Here is a 12,201-nt window from a genome sequence, read left to right as displayed (position 1 = left end):
TACGTTACAAATACTTGCTCATCAAATATATCAACACTGTGTAAAAAATAAAAGGACACAGCGACAGAAAGTCTAATGGAAACACGTCCGACATCTTTTTATAAATGTCATTAATGATTGAACTGCTAATCAATCGTCGAGGCAGCCGACTGTCAGTTAAAGAAATTGCTTGAAATTTGCGTCCGTAGTTCGAACTCAAGCAGCCGCGCGGAGCTCCGCCCAAATAAACAATACACAAATGTTGGATTTAAATCAGGAACTGTCTGATCAACAGTCAGGTAAACAAGATTCATACTAGCTGTTTGTATGTGACAGCTTTTGATATTCTGCTCTGAGTGTATTTCCATCAGATTCACAAAGAACGGAGCTTCAGTATCCAGTTCTGCTTCCGTGACGTACTGGAGCGAGCTGCTCGCTATACTGTTGGGTCTCCTTATCACAGTGACCCCGGTCCTGCTCGGTACCTGGTGCCGGCCCGGGCTCTGTGCCCGCTGGCCTTTGTTTGCCCCTCTTAGTGTTAGCCTCCTAACGCCAGCCTGTGGCTGCTGCGGCCCCGAGCTGAGCTCTAACCGCAGCCCGCTGAGTGCACCTGCCCTCACCAGGCTGCCGCCGCTCTATTATTCAGCAGCCATCTCAGGTGACCTCTCATAAACACTCTGTTATCATTTAGGATCCAGTGTCTCATTAGCGGTCCATTCAGCTTCCTCAAATATTGCCTTAGTGACTTCAGCCACCCGCTGCCCTCACCCGACCGATTGATCCTTGGCTGTCTGTCATTCGCCAGCCGGCGCCACCGAGCCGCTGTGATTGGCCCTCATCAGAGAGGCTGACTACAGGTGGAAACTGAAGACGCCTCGGCCCGGCGGCGGCCAGTATCGGCAGGCCGCTGCCGTCGTCTCAGGTTTTCGTCTTCAGAGTCCCCCACAGGTTTCTTAGTAAGTGTTGGATGAATTGCGTTTCTTTGTGAACATACAATACAACTCTTTATCAGCCCACAGGAGCGACGAGTAAAGGGATATTTTTAGTCTAACAAGCTCAGCCTCTGTGTGTTTAGCCTTTGACCCTCCATTATCACTGGACTGGCTTCATTGGGACACACCACCACTTAGATTTGTCTCTCAACACCAAATACAGAAGCTCCATTACTCCCCAATTCGCCTTGAGGCCTTTAATAAAACATGCTTTGATGCTTTTGTATGGCCTCGTGTCTGTGTGTGTGTGTGAAGAAAAGAAAAAGTGTTATTCTTTTGCTTTTATTCGTTGTAGCTAGTGTTGGTTAAAGGTGCTATTTGTAAGAAAAGTATATTTTTCAGTCTCAGACCCAAATGAGTAAAATAATGATGCTCTGGGTTTCCCGACGCATCAAAAACTGACGCTTTGGGATGGCGGCCGACCCGTGTCAGTGTTTTACGATTTGTAAAACCCCTGATTCGTTTCCTCTGAGAGTTTATGACCACAGCGTTTAGTTTGGCTGATAAAATGTGCCACACTGTTTGTTACAGTGACATGAAATGTTTAAAATGACTGAGAACAGCCTCTCAAACCATAAAATCAGGGTGTGTGCACGCTGTGAACCCGCCTGTGTAGGTGGATCAAATGCCTCCTTTACGTAGCAGGAAACAGACTTATCTGTGGCTTTCTAATGACTCAAGATGACGATCCACCATCAGTGTTCCCGACCACACCTCGCTGGAAAACCAACACGCCCAGAGGGTCAAGTACATTTGCTATTTGCACAACGTGGGCGCTGGGTGTTGGTCTGAAACCAGCAATGACCCTTCTGCTGCACGATGTGTAAGATAAAGCTCGTGAAGTCTTGGGTCTCATTTAGATCTTCGGCTTTGTTCAGGCAAATTAGATTTGTTACTCAAATCAGATCTAAAAGACGGACTGCCTGCCCCATTATTTGCAAGTGATCCGACTTGTGTGTCCATCACACCGTCATCTGCGAGGGTTGCTGTGGTGATGACCTGGGCATCATTAACTACGTACGCTGGTGATGTGGCTTCTCCAACACGAAGCGATGTGAAATGGAGATCCATCATTTCACCCTCCAAACAATTAACTGTCAAGTTGCGGCGTAGGAATCCTCCATCGTGCCACTAAAAATGGATTCTGCTCAGCCGCTGTGATGGACTTCCATATCTCTAGATTTGAAGTTGTTGTCTTGTTGTCGTGAGCAAAAGACACTTGGAAATCCAAATTGAGCAACCGGGACTGAGACGCATCTGTAGAAATGTCACTCAGTGGCTGAGTTGCATTGTGGGTAATGTAGGCACCAGAGGAAGAAGAATGTTAGGAATAAATTGATCTCTGAAGCTGTAGAGGTGTTGATCAGTTGTTTTTGAACTGTAATGCTCTGTAATGCCAGATTAGTCGACTGCTTTTTAAAAACCTGGTTGCCTACATTACCCACAATGCAACTTAACCACTGCGTGACACCACATGACGCAATTCATCAGGTTACATGCAGCTTCCTCCTGACATGCAGTAGTGCTCCCTGAGACCTGTAAACACACTTTAATGTGTAAAATATGTGGAGTGACCCTTTAATGCTACTTTAAACAACAACCTCCGGGTTATCTCAACTTATTTAGGTGAGAAAACAAAGGCCAACGGTGAAATTGTAAATTAACTGTCAGTTATAAATGTCCATCACAGTATTGAGAACTTCCTGGTTCAGCTGTGACGTACAGAACCTCAGAAATATTAGCTTGGACTCGCTCGTACGATCGCCTGACAGTGAGTTCGTCACCCTGTCCGACCTTTTTATGGCGCTGTGGTTGTGTTTACAAATGAATGAATGTGTTTCCTGAATTTCCAAGAAATAGGCTCTAAATTCTTAATAGAGGAATTCAATCTTCCCCTGAGGTTCTGAGATTTAATGACATTTGTGGATGTAAGGAGCTCATGTGATAACGTGAAGGTACCAATTTACAGAATTAGCTTAGCATCTGATGTTTTACTTTTATTTTTTTAGTCTAAACTGCTGAGCTGGAGGAGCTCCGCCCCTCCCTACCAACACGAGTGATGTTGGGTGGCGCTGCCCTTTATTTGTCTCCCGTGTCAACTAGGACCGGGCCTTTTGTTAGCTGCTCGACTCTCTCCGCCACAGTGTTTTCAAAAAACAAGCCAGAGAGGCTGCTAATTAAGGGCCGGGCTGCTGTTTGTGTTTAACAAACGAACCCTCCTCATTAGTTTGCCAGGCAGTAATTAGAGGGCGAACGGAGGGGAGAGAGGGCGAGTGGAAGGGATGAAGAGGTGAGTGACTCTGCTCAGCGTAAGGCACAAGGCTGCACGTCAGGGAGGGTTTAAAGACGACTGCTCGACTGGTAGCTAAACCCCCAAAGTTGTTGTTATCGACGGCGCCAAATTGACCTTTTTAATCACATTTACGTCAGTGGATCAAATGTGTTTATTCTCTTTGACTATGAATAACAAAATGTGATCTCAACCGAGCATCAAATAACAACAGGAGACTTGGTTGCAATATAAGTTACGTAATTAAAAACTAACAGATTGCAAGACTAGAATTGCTTAAAGAGCTCTGACGGAGACCGCCTGGTTCCCTTTTGTCTAGACAGCCGCCCAGACAGACGCACTGCGCCCAAGGACTTAAATAAGCTGCTCAGACAGAAGAACATGATGTATTTTAAAATTTAATGAAAACCATTAACTGAGAATAAAAAAAAAAAAAAACCTGCTCCACCTGCTGAAAATGCTGAAAATGAATAATAAAAAGAAGTCGTAGGAAAGCAAACAGCAATCTGTGCTTTGAGGATGAATTGAGAAGTGTTGAATGTAGAGCTGTATGGAGAACGGGCGGTTATGTAACCATGTAGGCATGAACGTGTCTCTCATTTTCAGTTCCCCACTAATGCTTTTTATAAGTTTTAAAAAGGAGCGTTTGAGGTGGTTCTAAAGTCTGATTAATCACTTTCCCCGCCGAAACGGAAAGGCGCTCGTTCAAAATGATGTAAACCACTTAGGGAAGTGTTTCAATGCCGCCGTGTGCGATTGTTTTTAACCCCATTGACTTCCATTTACATTAACCGCGTCTGTTTCGATGGCTAGAACGAGGCCGAGGGGTCCGACGGGCCTCCCGAGCTCACGGTGACTCACTCGCGATTCTCGAGATTCTCAGCCGATCGCTTTAACATTTCTCGGCGAAGGCTCATCAAAGGAGGGATGATGGCACAACTATTTATATCGAGGTAATTCTCTGTTCTGAATCAGCCCCTGCTCATCACTGCGGCAGGGGTACGTTGGTGTGGGGAGATGAGGAGATGGAAATCATCTTCTTCTTTTGGCTGGGAAAAACCGTGCGCTCGCTGTTTCCAGCGGACAGGCGGCCTCAGCTGGCCAATGAGAGTGGACTGCCAGCCGCCCACCTGGTGACTAGGCCTCTGTGTGGGTGGACACGGCGGAGAGGACACTGCTGCTTTCCAGCCTCGTCTCTGCGGTTGCATGTACAGACACATTCGCTTTCATATGCATAAAAAGCCTCGATGCATTTTTTTTTCTTCTGTGCCAGTCAAAGCAAATAACTTCCTCGTTTAATGTAACACATTTGTTCTGTGGCACGCACGCCGCCTCTCGATGAGTAATTTCTCGAGCTATTCAAGATGATTTTTGGCTAATTACTCAAAGGTTTTTGAACGGTATCCATTTGTCAGAGTCTGATTTTTGCTGCGAGTGTGGCATAATTTTCCTCCGATGTTTTTATAATGCTCACATTTGTGCAATTGTAGCATTGTGGATTTACGAAGCAGAGTTCAGCACATTCTCTGAGTCGCTTCGATCTATTTTTATGTCTTTAAGGCTCACTAGCAGTCCCATTGTTTCACACTTTGAGTTTGAAACTTGAGTCTTTGTTTTGGGCTGATTTTCAGGAGATTCAGATCACCTGTGTGCAGGTGGTGAAGAGACTGACTCCTGATGGAGGAGTGGAGGCAGCTTGGGGCGTTTCCCTCTCAGCCAATCAGGGTGTGAGGCCAATTAAGTCACAACGCTGCGCAAAGGTTGTCCCAATTCGAAGGCTCCTCCAGATGCAGCCCACAAATACTCCTTCTTTTCCCTGTTTCTGGAGAATGCACCGCTACTATCTTTCGTGGCCTCAAATATCCCAAGATTCTTTGCGCACCCGAAAAAGAAGAAAGAAAGAGAGAAAATGGAGACATCTTGTGACGTAAAACATCTGGTGACGCAACCTGGAAATGCTCCAAAGGCTAGACCGTCCCATTTAACAACGGCTGACGAGGTTAACAAGGTCTCTCTGAAGGATGCAGACCCTGATTTCAGACACAGCAACTGAGAACCTCGTCTCATTAGACTGCCATCCAGAATCTCTGGTCTGTTGAGGCCCTGTTGTGTTGTCAGTTTTGACGTAGTATTTCACTGGGGCTTGTAGCACATTTGTTTATTATACCCGGAAGAGGCATTTTGTGTAGTAGCTGTCACTGGGGGCATCCCCTCTAGATTTACATGTTTTTGTTTATATCTCTATGTAGGTTGTTCTGGCCTGTAAGCATTTTATTGCCAGTACCCACCACGAGGCGGCATTAATGGATATTTGGGCCCACGTGGTAGCTGTAAACATTATCATATTATCACCTATTGGCGTGTGACAAAAAAGCAACAAAAGCATTTATCTGGAGTCGTATTTTTCCTGCCCACCAGACACATCGTCCAGTATTCAGTCTGCTTTTTAGCTCTGTTTTTGGTCACCACCAACTCCTGTGCTCCTGTTTGTTCACCAGGTAGATGCTAACGTTGTCAGCTAGTGCACAGTCGGGTCTGAAAGCTTTTTAGCTGAAATAATCTGCTTGAGTGTTAGTGTTTAAACAGCTAACAAGGGAGCTTTGAACCCCGACAGACCAGGGCTAGCTGGTTACATAATACATGTAACTGTTATTCCTCCATATTGTGCCTTTAAAGTTGGAATTAGTAACTTGTGAGGCTGAATATGTCAGATTATCTCGTGCTTTCCAAACCTCTCTCCTCGATGTCACGTTGCTCTCTGTCCTCTTCTCTGATACGCTCTTACTAATGATTAAGAGCTTTTATCTTTGGGACTGAAATATTGATGACCGTCCGGGGTCGTCTGAGGTCTCGGCCGTATCCTAACCTGCTGATGGTCACCTCCTAGTTTTTTTGTTTTTCGGGGGCCTGAGGTTACAGATGACACGTGTTCACACAGGGCGATGCTGTTGTGCAGAAAAGCCTCGGCGCGGTGTTGATAACAAGGCTTTTTTTTTCCACTTGCTGACAGTCGGCCCCCCCTGTCAGTCAACACTGCTCCGGATTAGCCCGCGCTGACGGTTGGCTGACCGACACATCCTGGGAACGAGCGCTCTGCCCTTCCCACACTGTCGCCCGTCAGCACCTTTCACATACAATATTATACAAATGCAGAGCCTCTCCATTCCCATCACATTTTCCCCCCCCCCCGCTGTCTCCTCCAACTACCCCTTGACAGCAGTTTTTTTTTTTCTTTTTTTTTTACCCCCACAGCACAAAATGTGGCCCGCAGCTCGTCACAGCAGGACAGAAAACGTCTGAGTCGGCGAGTTGCCTCGGCTTTCTTGGCACTCTGATATACTGTCAATGCAGGAAGACGTGGCAGAGGGGGGGAGAAAGACGGGAGAGGTGGTCGAGGCCGAGGGGGGGGTTACACAAACATGCCGAACAAATACGGGGATCTAAGCATAAACCAGGCTGTCACAACACGTCGTCCGTCTAATTGAATTGTTCCTGGCAGCCCGGAGAGAGCGCAGGCCATTTTGAGCTCGGCTTTATTGAATTATTAAATCACAAAAGGAGGACGGTAACATTTAAGGGAACATTCTCCAGACTTGTTTCGCCGAGGGAAGAGGGGGAACGGCGGTGTGACTCCCCCCCCCCCCCGACTGTACGCAGACTAACAAGACTGGAAACAAGATTACGTCTGAAAACTGTGTTACTCTGATCTGCGTCAGCGTAGATTGCCGTGTCTACATTACCTAAACCCCCGGCCCCCGGTCGCCGTAATGACTTCTTCTGTGTCGAGTTGACATCTGAGCCGTTTGTGTTATGCCCAGACGCTGCGTATATTGGTGATGAATAATTGAACAGTTGGGCACGTGTGTGTAGATTGTTATAAGTGTGTGACTGTGAGTGTGAGATGATAAATGTTTATGCTCGTGTTCGGAGGGAGGGAGCGAGCGGGAGTTTGGATATTATGCCACTTCATAACAACAAATCTGTCGTCTGGGACTGCGGGACAAACGCTGGACCGCTCTCACTACTGTTGCGCATTTCAATCGCAGACTAATATGTAATTTATACTCTGCGTCCATCAAGGTCAAGAGTGAATTTCAGGCGTGTAGTCGGCGCCTAAGGGGGGGGGTGCTCGGAGTAAACAGCCTTCCCTTGGACGTCCTTGCCCTGTCTCATCTGCAATGCCTCCCCCAGCGCCACTGCATTATGTTGCATTTGCATCGTATTGCCTCTGCATTGCCTCTGCAAGACTGGCCCCGCCGCTCTCTTCCCCTCTTTCTTCTCTTGCCCTTTTTTATATCTCCTTCTGCTCTCTCGTCATCCCTCTCTCCAGTGTCAGGTTGGTGCCAATCAGCGGGGGCTTGGCAGCGAGCTGTTGTGCAGACGGGGCAGGACATGGCTCAGTAGGTCTGCAGCAGCAGCAGCAGTGGCAGCAGTAGTAGTGTTTGAAGTAAAGGTAGTGGTGGGTATTGGCAGGGAATATGCAATGAGCCCAGGAAAGATTACGTTGCGGTAAAAAAAAAAAAAAGGAGAAAAAAAAAATTGGGGAGAGAGGGGGAATACATCAGTGGGAGGAAATCCCTCGCAGGAGGATCCCAGCTCAGCGCTTTCTCTCTGCCACCCCCCCTCTCACCTTCTTTCTCCTCCTTCCATCACTGCCTTGATTTTTTCCCGCCCTCCCTCTTCCTCCTCGTTCCCCCTGCTGCATCTCTTTCCTGTCTCTTTGGATTGGGCTCTCTGCATTGATCTTTCTCGCTATTTCTCTCTCTTGTCTTTCCAGTCCGGGGGGTTTTATCCCCACTTGGAGGAGCTACTGATGCAATCCACTGCCACTAAATCCCCCCCTCCTCCTCCTCTTTTCTCTCTCTCTCTCTCCTTCTCCACCCACCCACCCACCCATCCATCCACCCCAGATGCCTGCCCATGTGTATGTGTGAGTGGGCGTATTTGCTTTTTGCATGTGCATGCATTTGTTCTGCATATAACTGTGTTGTCCGGAGCGGGGGGGGGGGGGGGAATATAAAGCTTCACTCTGACCATCACTATGACGATGTGTCTCGAGCAAAAGGACGGTTTGCATGACCGCATGTGAACTCTCGATCGCCCCAACGGTGCCACTGATGGTGGTGTCAACGGGCCCAAATGTCTCAGACACATCCATGGGTGCTGGTGCCTTCAACCCAGAGGGCCCAGGGTTGATGTATGTTGGACCACAGTCAGCTGACTGCACTCCTGACGCCCAATAGGGAGCAGGCTGTTCTGCCAGGCTGTTATTAAAGGGCTGTTTGTATTGCCTGCTGTTTCTTTCATTAGCAGGAATCTTATATCATCGCCTCTGAATATTGCATGAGGTTCAGGGAGGCTTGGTTGTCGTGACACCGCCGTAATATTTCACAACAATCAAAGATGGATGAGCCCATTCTTCTAGGTAAATAGAGGGAGGCCTGGCGCCAATGAGGGAAAAGCCCAAAGACGGGTGACGGTGACACTGACGCGCTGCAGAATGAAGAAGAAGAAGAAGAAGAAGGTATAAAAAAAAAAAAAAAAAAAAAAAGCTGGAAGAGTGATTGGAGTCCATAAAAATGAAAATGCACTGTAAGACAAATGGAGCAGGCAGAGACGAGGGAGCAAGGTAAATGAGGGGGAAATAGAGAGGGAGAGGACAAGAGAGGGAGACAGAGCGAGAAATCAAGACGGAGGGAATGACAGAGTGAGGAGGATAAAAAAGCGAGAGATGGGGCTATTAGAGGTTGAGAGAAAGAGTTAGTGAGAGACCCACGCTGCTCCCAGTAATTGAAAAGGCACCGGGACTGATTTAGAGGGGAGCTTAGCTGGGGTTTGTTGGGGTTGGGGTGGTGGTGGTGGAGGTGGTGGTGGTGGAGGAGGAGGTGGGTGGAGAGGGAGGGAGGGAGGGAGGAAGGAGGGAGGGGGGGACACGCTGCATTGCAGAGCACAGAGGAGCAAGAACAGCCAAACCCCCCTGCGGCGCTTTGCTCCACCACCTCTACAGTCGTCATTAACGCAACACGGTGAAAACGACCCTCCAAGGCCCATAATAAGCAGTGAGGCTGCAAAAACATTATGGCTAAATCCATACAAGCTAATTACTGTAGGTGTCTCTGCGTTTCTGGCATGAATAATACAGCGAGGTAAAAGAACAGGAGAGGACGGGCCGCGGAGCAAGAAAAAAAAATAGATAAAATACAGTAATGAAGCGGAGGGAAAGTTCCAGCGTCGCCCAAGGTGAGGCCCGCTCAGCACGGAACTCAAGACATATATTCAGTAGTGTTAGTGTGTGTGTGTGTGTTCAGGTGTGTGTGTGTTCATGCACAGTGTAAAGATCAAGCCATTATGAAAGGTCGTTCCTGCTGTTCTTTATTTCAGCGCCGGTGAAACTGGACCCTTAACTTCAGCGAGGACCGGTCCGCTCCTTTCAAACGTTGCCGCCTCCAACGAAAAAATTATGCCTGTTCAGCTCAATACAACAACATCCATGACACGTTAAGCAGGCGCTAATGGACTTCTGTCGCTGTGTGTGTGTGTGTGTGTGTGTGTGTGTGTGTGTGTGTGTGTGTGTGTGTGGCAGAAAGTGCCAGAAGCTTTCCTCGTATTGATGTTGTGCCCGGCTCAGCTCACCTCATCCACTTCCTTAACTTGCTAATACAGCTGGACACTACACCAACAAACAGGGCTCCATGTCGCCGCACACATGCCCCGCCCACACCTACACCTACACACACACACACACACACACACGCACACTGCATACGTTCCCTCACACACATCAGACACACACACACTCCTGCTGTATGTCACTGGCCTGTCTCACAAGTGTGTCTGTTCTTTCCAGGGGCGCTGATACGTGATACCTCAGCCCCAGTCAATCCTTCTCGCATTACTGCCTCCGCAGTGTGCTGCTTCATTTACACGTGAAATATTGATGTTCTTAATTTAACCCCCAGGGTGCTCAAGTGTCCCTTCCTCCCCTGTGAGGATAGGGAGGCCTTTTCCAGGGAACCTGCAGTCTCAAGTGCTGACAAAAACACCCTTTCTGTCTTGGGATTGGTCGAGAGGGTGTGTTTGGTTTCGACTCATTGGTTGGTTAGCAGCACAAACCTGCCAGTTTTCCTAGCGGGTTTGTCCTGTGTGTGTGTGTGTGTGTGTGTGTGTGTGTGTGGCCCACCTGTTCTCTGTGTGTGTGCACCTGTGTTTGTGTTTTCAGGGTTTATATGTTGCTGTACACTGTGCGCCTTTCAGAGCGCGAATGAGGTAATGTGTGTGGAACAAATATTGAAAAGTAGCTCGTGTGAGCTAACATCTCTGGATTTCACTCAGATAGCAGGAAGGAAAATAGTCCATTATGCTTGAATACAGGCCAAATTTCTGTTCTACAACATAAAACTCAGTATCAAAGGGGCACTGTGCAGTTTTTGGGAATAAATTGAAACCCATAATACTCATATTTACAATATTAATGAGGTACCAATACAAACTAAAGGTCAAAATTCAACAAAAATACAAAAAAAGGTCCCCAGAACACTGTTTGAAGCTTGACAGGTGGCAGGGTCCGCCACATAAACAAAGTAAAATGGCATGAAACTGTGTTGTGTCATTAAGGTCAGTTTGTTTATTCAGTCATGAAAACAAAGAGAGAATAAAATCTTTTAAATATACAAAATGAGCCGTTATATTGGTAAATGAGTCCATAAATGTTTAAAAACAATGCGGTTTTAATTTAAATGTAATCATAGAAAATTGTGGGTGTCATCTGTGCCTGTCACGGGTCACCTTTCAGCCAATCACCTGCAGCGTTACCGGATGGGAACTGCTCGACTGTCATTCCAGAGGGCTGGAAATGATCAAAGTGGTGGGGAAAATAATGACACATGAGTCAGAACCACGAGAACAAATAGGCGCATTGTGTAATTTAACAGACCACGCCAACAGATCTTCCCACATCGGGTTTGGTGTTTTTTTCCAGCGAGCTGATGTTGCTGTGATACGTGAAAGGGGATGTCCATCACTCTGACAGCTTGTTTTCTTCCAAAAAACATTTAAACTCAGAAAAAGGTGCTGTTTACAACATAATCAGATAATAATACTAATTCAGAAATGTTTATTTGATATATTTCCATAACTGAATAAACAAGTTGCACAATTTGAGACTGTGTGTTCCTTCAGTTTATTCAGTTTGTCAACTCGTGAAAATATATCAGTGAAGATTTGTCTCTTCTGATTTAAAATTTCTTTCCCAAAACTACACAGAGCTCCACCTCTGAGTCGATTTAAGCAGCAGAGGAGAGACAAACACCCAGTCATCGAAGCCTACGCCGCTCCTGATTGGCTGGAAAAGAGGTCATATAAACGGAAGATCACTTACAAACATCACAAAATGGTCAAATTATTGTTCGTTACCGATCAGACATCAAACAGGGGCCAAACTGAACCCACAAATATAATAATTACTGCACGGCTGCCCCTTTTTTAGCAGCTCTCAACAACCACAACCACACTTTGACCGGCTACCTAGCTCTCGTTAGCTCACACATGCTGCCAAAAGTTAGCTCAGCTAGCTCAGCTTTCATTTATTTGAACGAGGCTAAACATGCTATCAAAAACAGATGGCTAACTAGCTCGGTTGGATCAGAGTTTCACTTAGCATTAAACTGGAGAGGTGTATGTGTTGTATGGGGGGGGGATATGTCACCATGGTAACCACTAACTGCTGCTAACTGTAACTGTAGCTGCTGTTAGCTAGTGAGCTCAGTTAGCCATGCAGCTAGTGGTCTGGACTGGGAGCTCAGAGGTCCAGGAAGAGGTCCAAAAAATAAACCACAGCGGTCATAGCTTGAATTAACTATCACTTGATGATCATTTAATTTAAATAACATACTAAATCAATTTGCAATTCATTGCTCCATTTATCAAAATCACATTATTTAT

This window comes from Sparus aurata, chromosome 22, assembly GCF_900880675.1.
Source record: "Sparus aurata chromosome 22, fSpaAur1.1, whole genome shotgun sequence".
Lineage (NCBI taxonomy): Eukaryota > Metazoa > Chordata > Actinopteri > Spariformes > Sparidae > Sparus > Sparus aurata.
Note: the sequence above shows the minus strand (reverse complement) of the source record.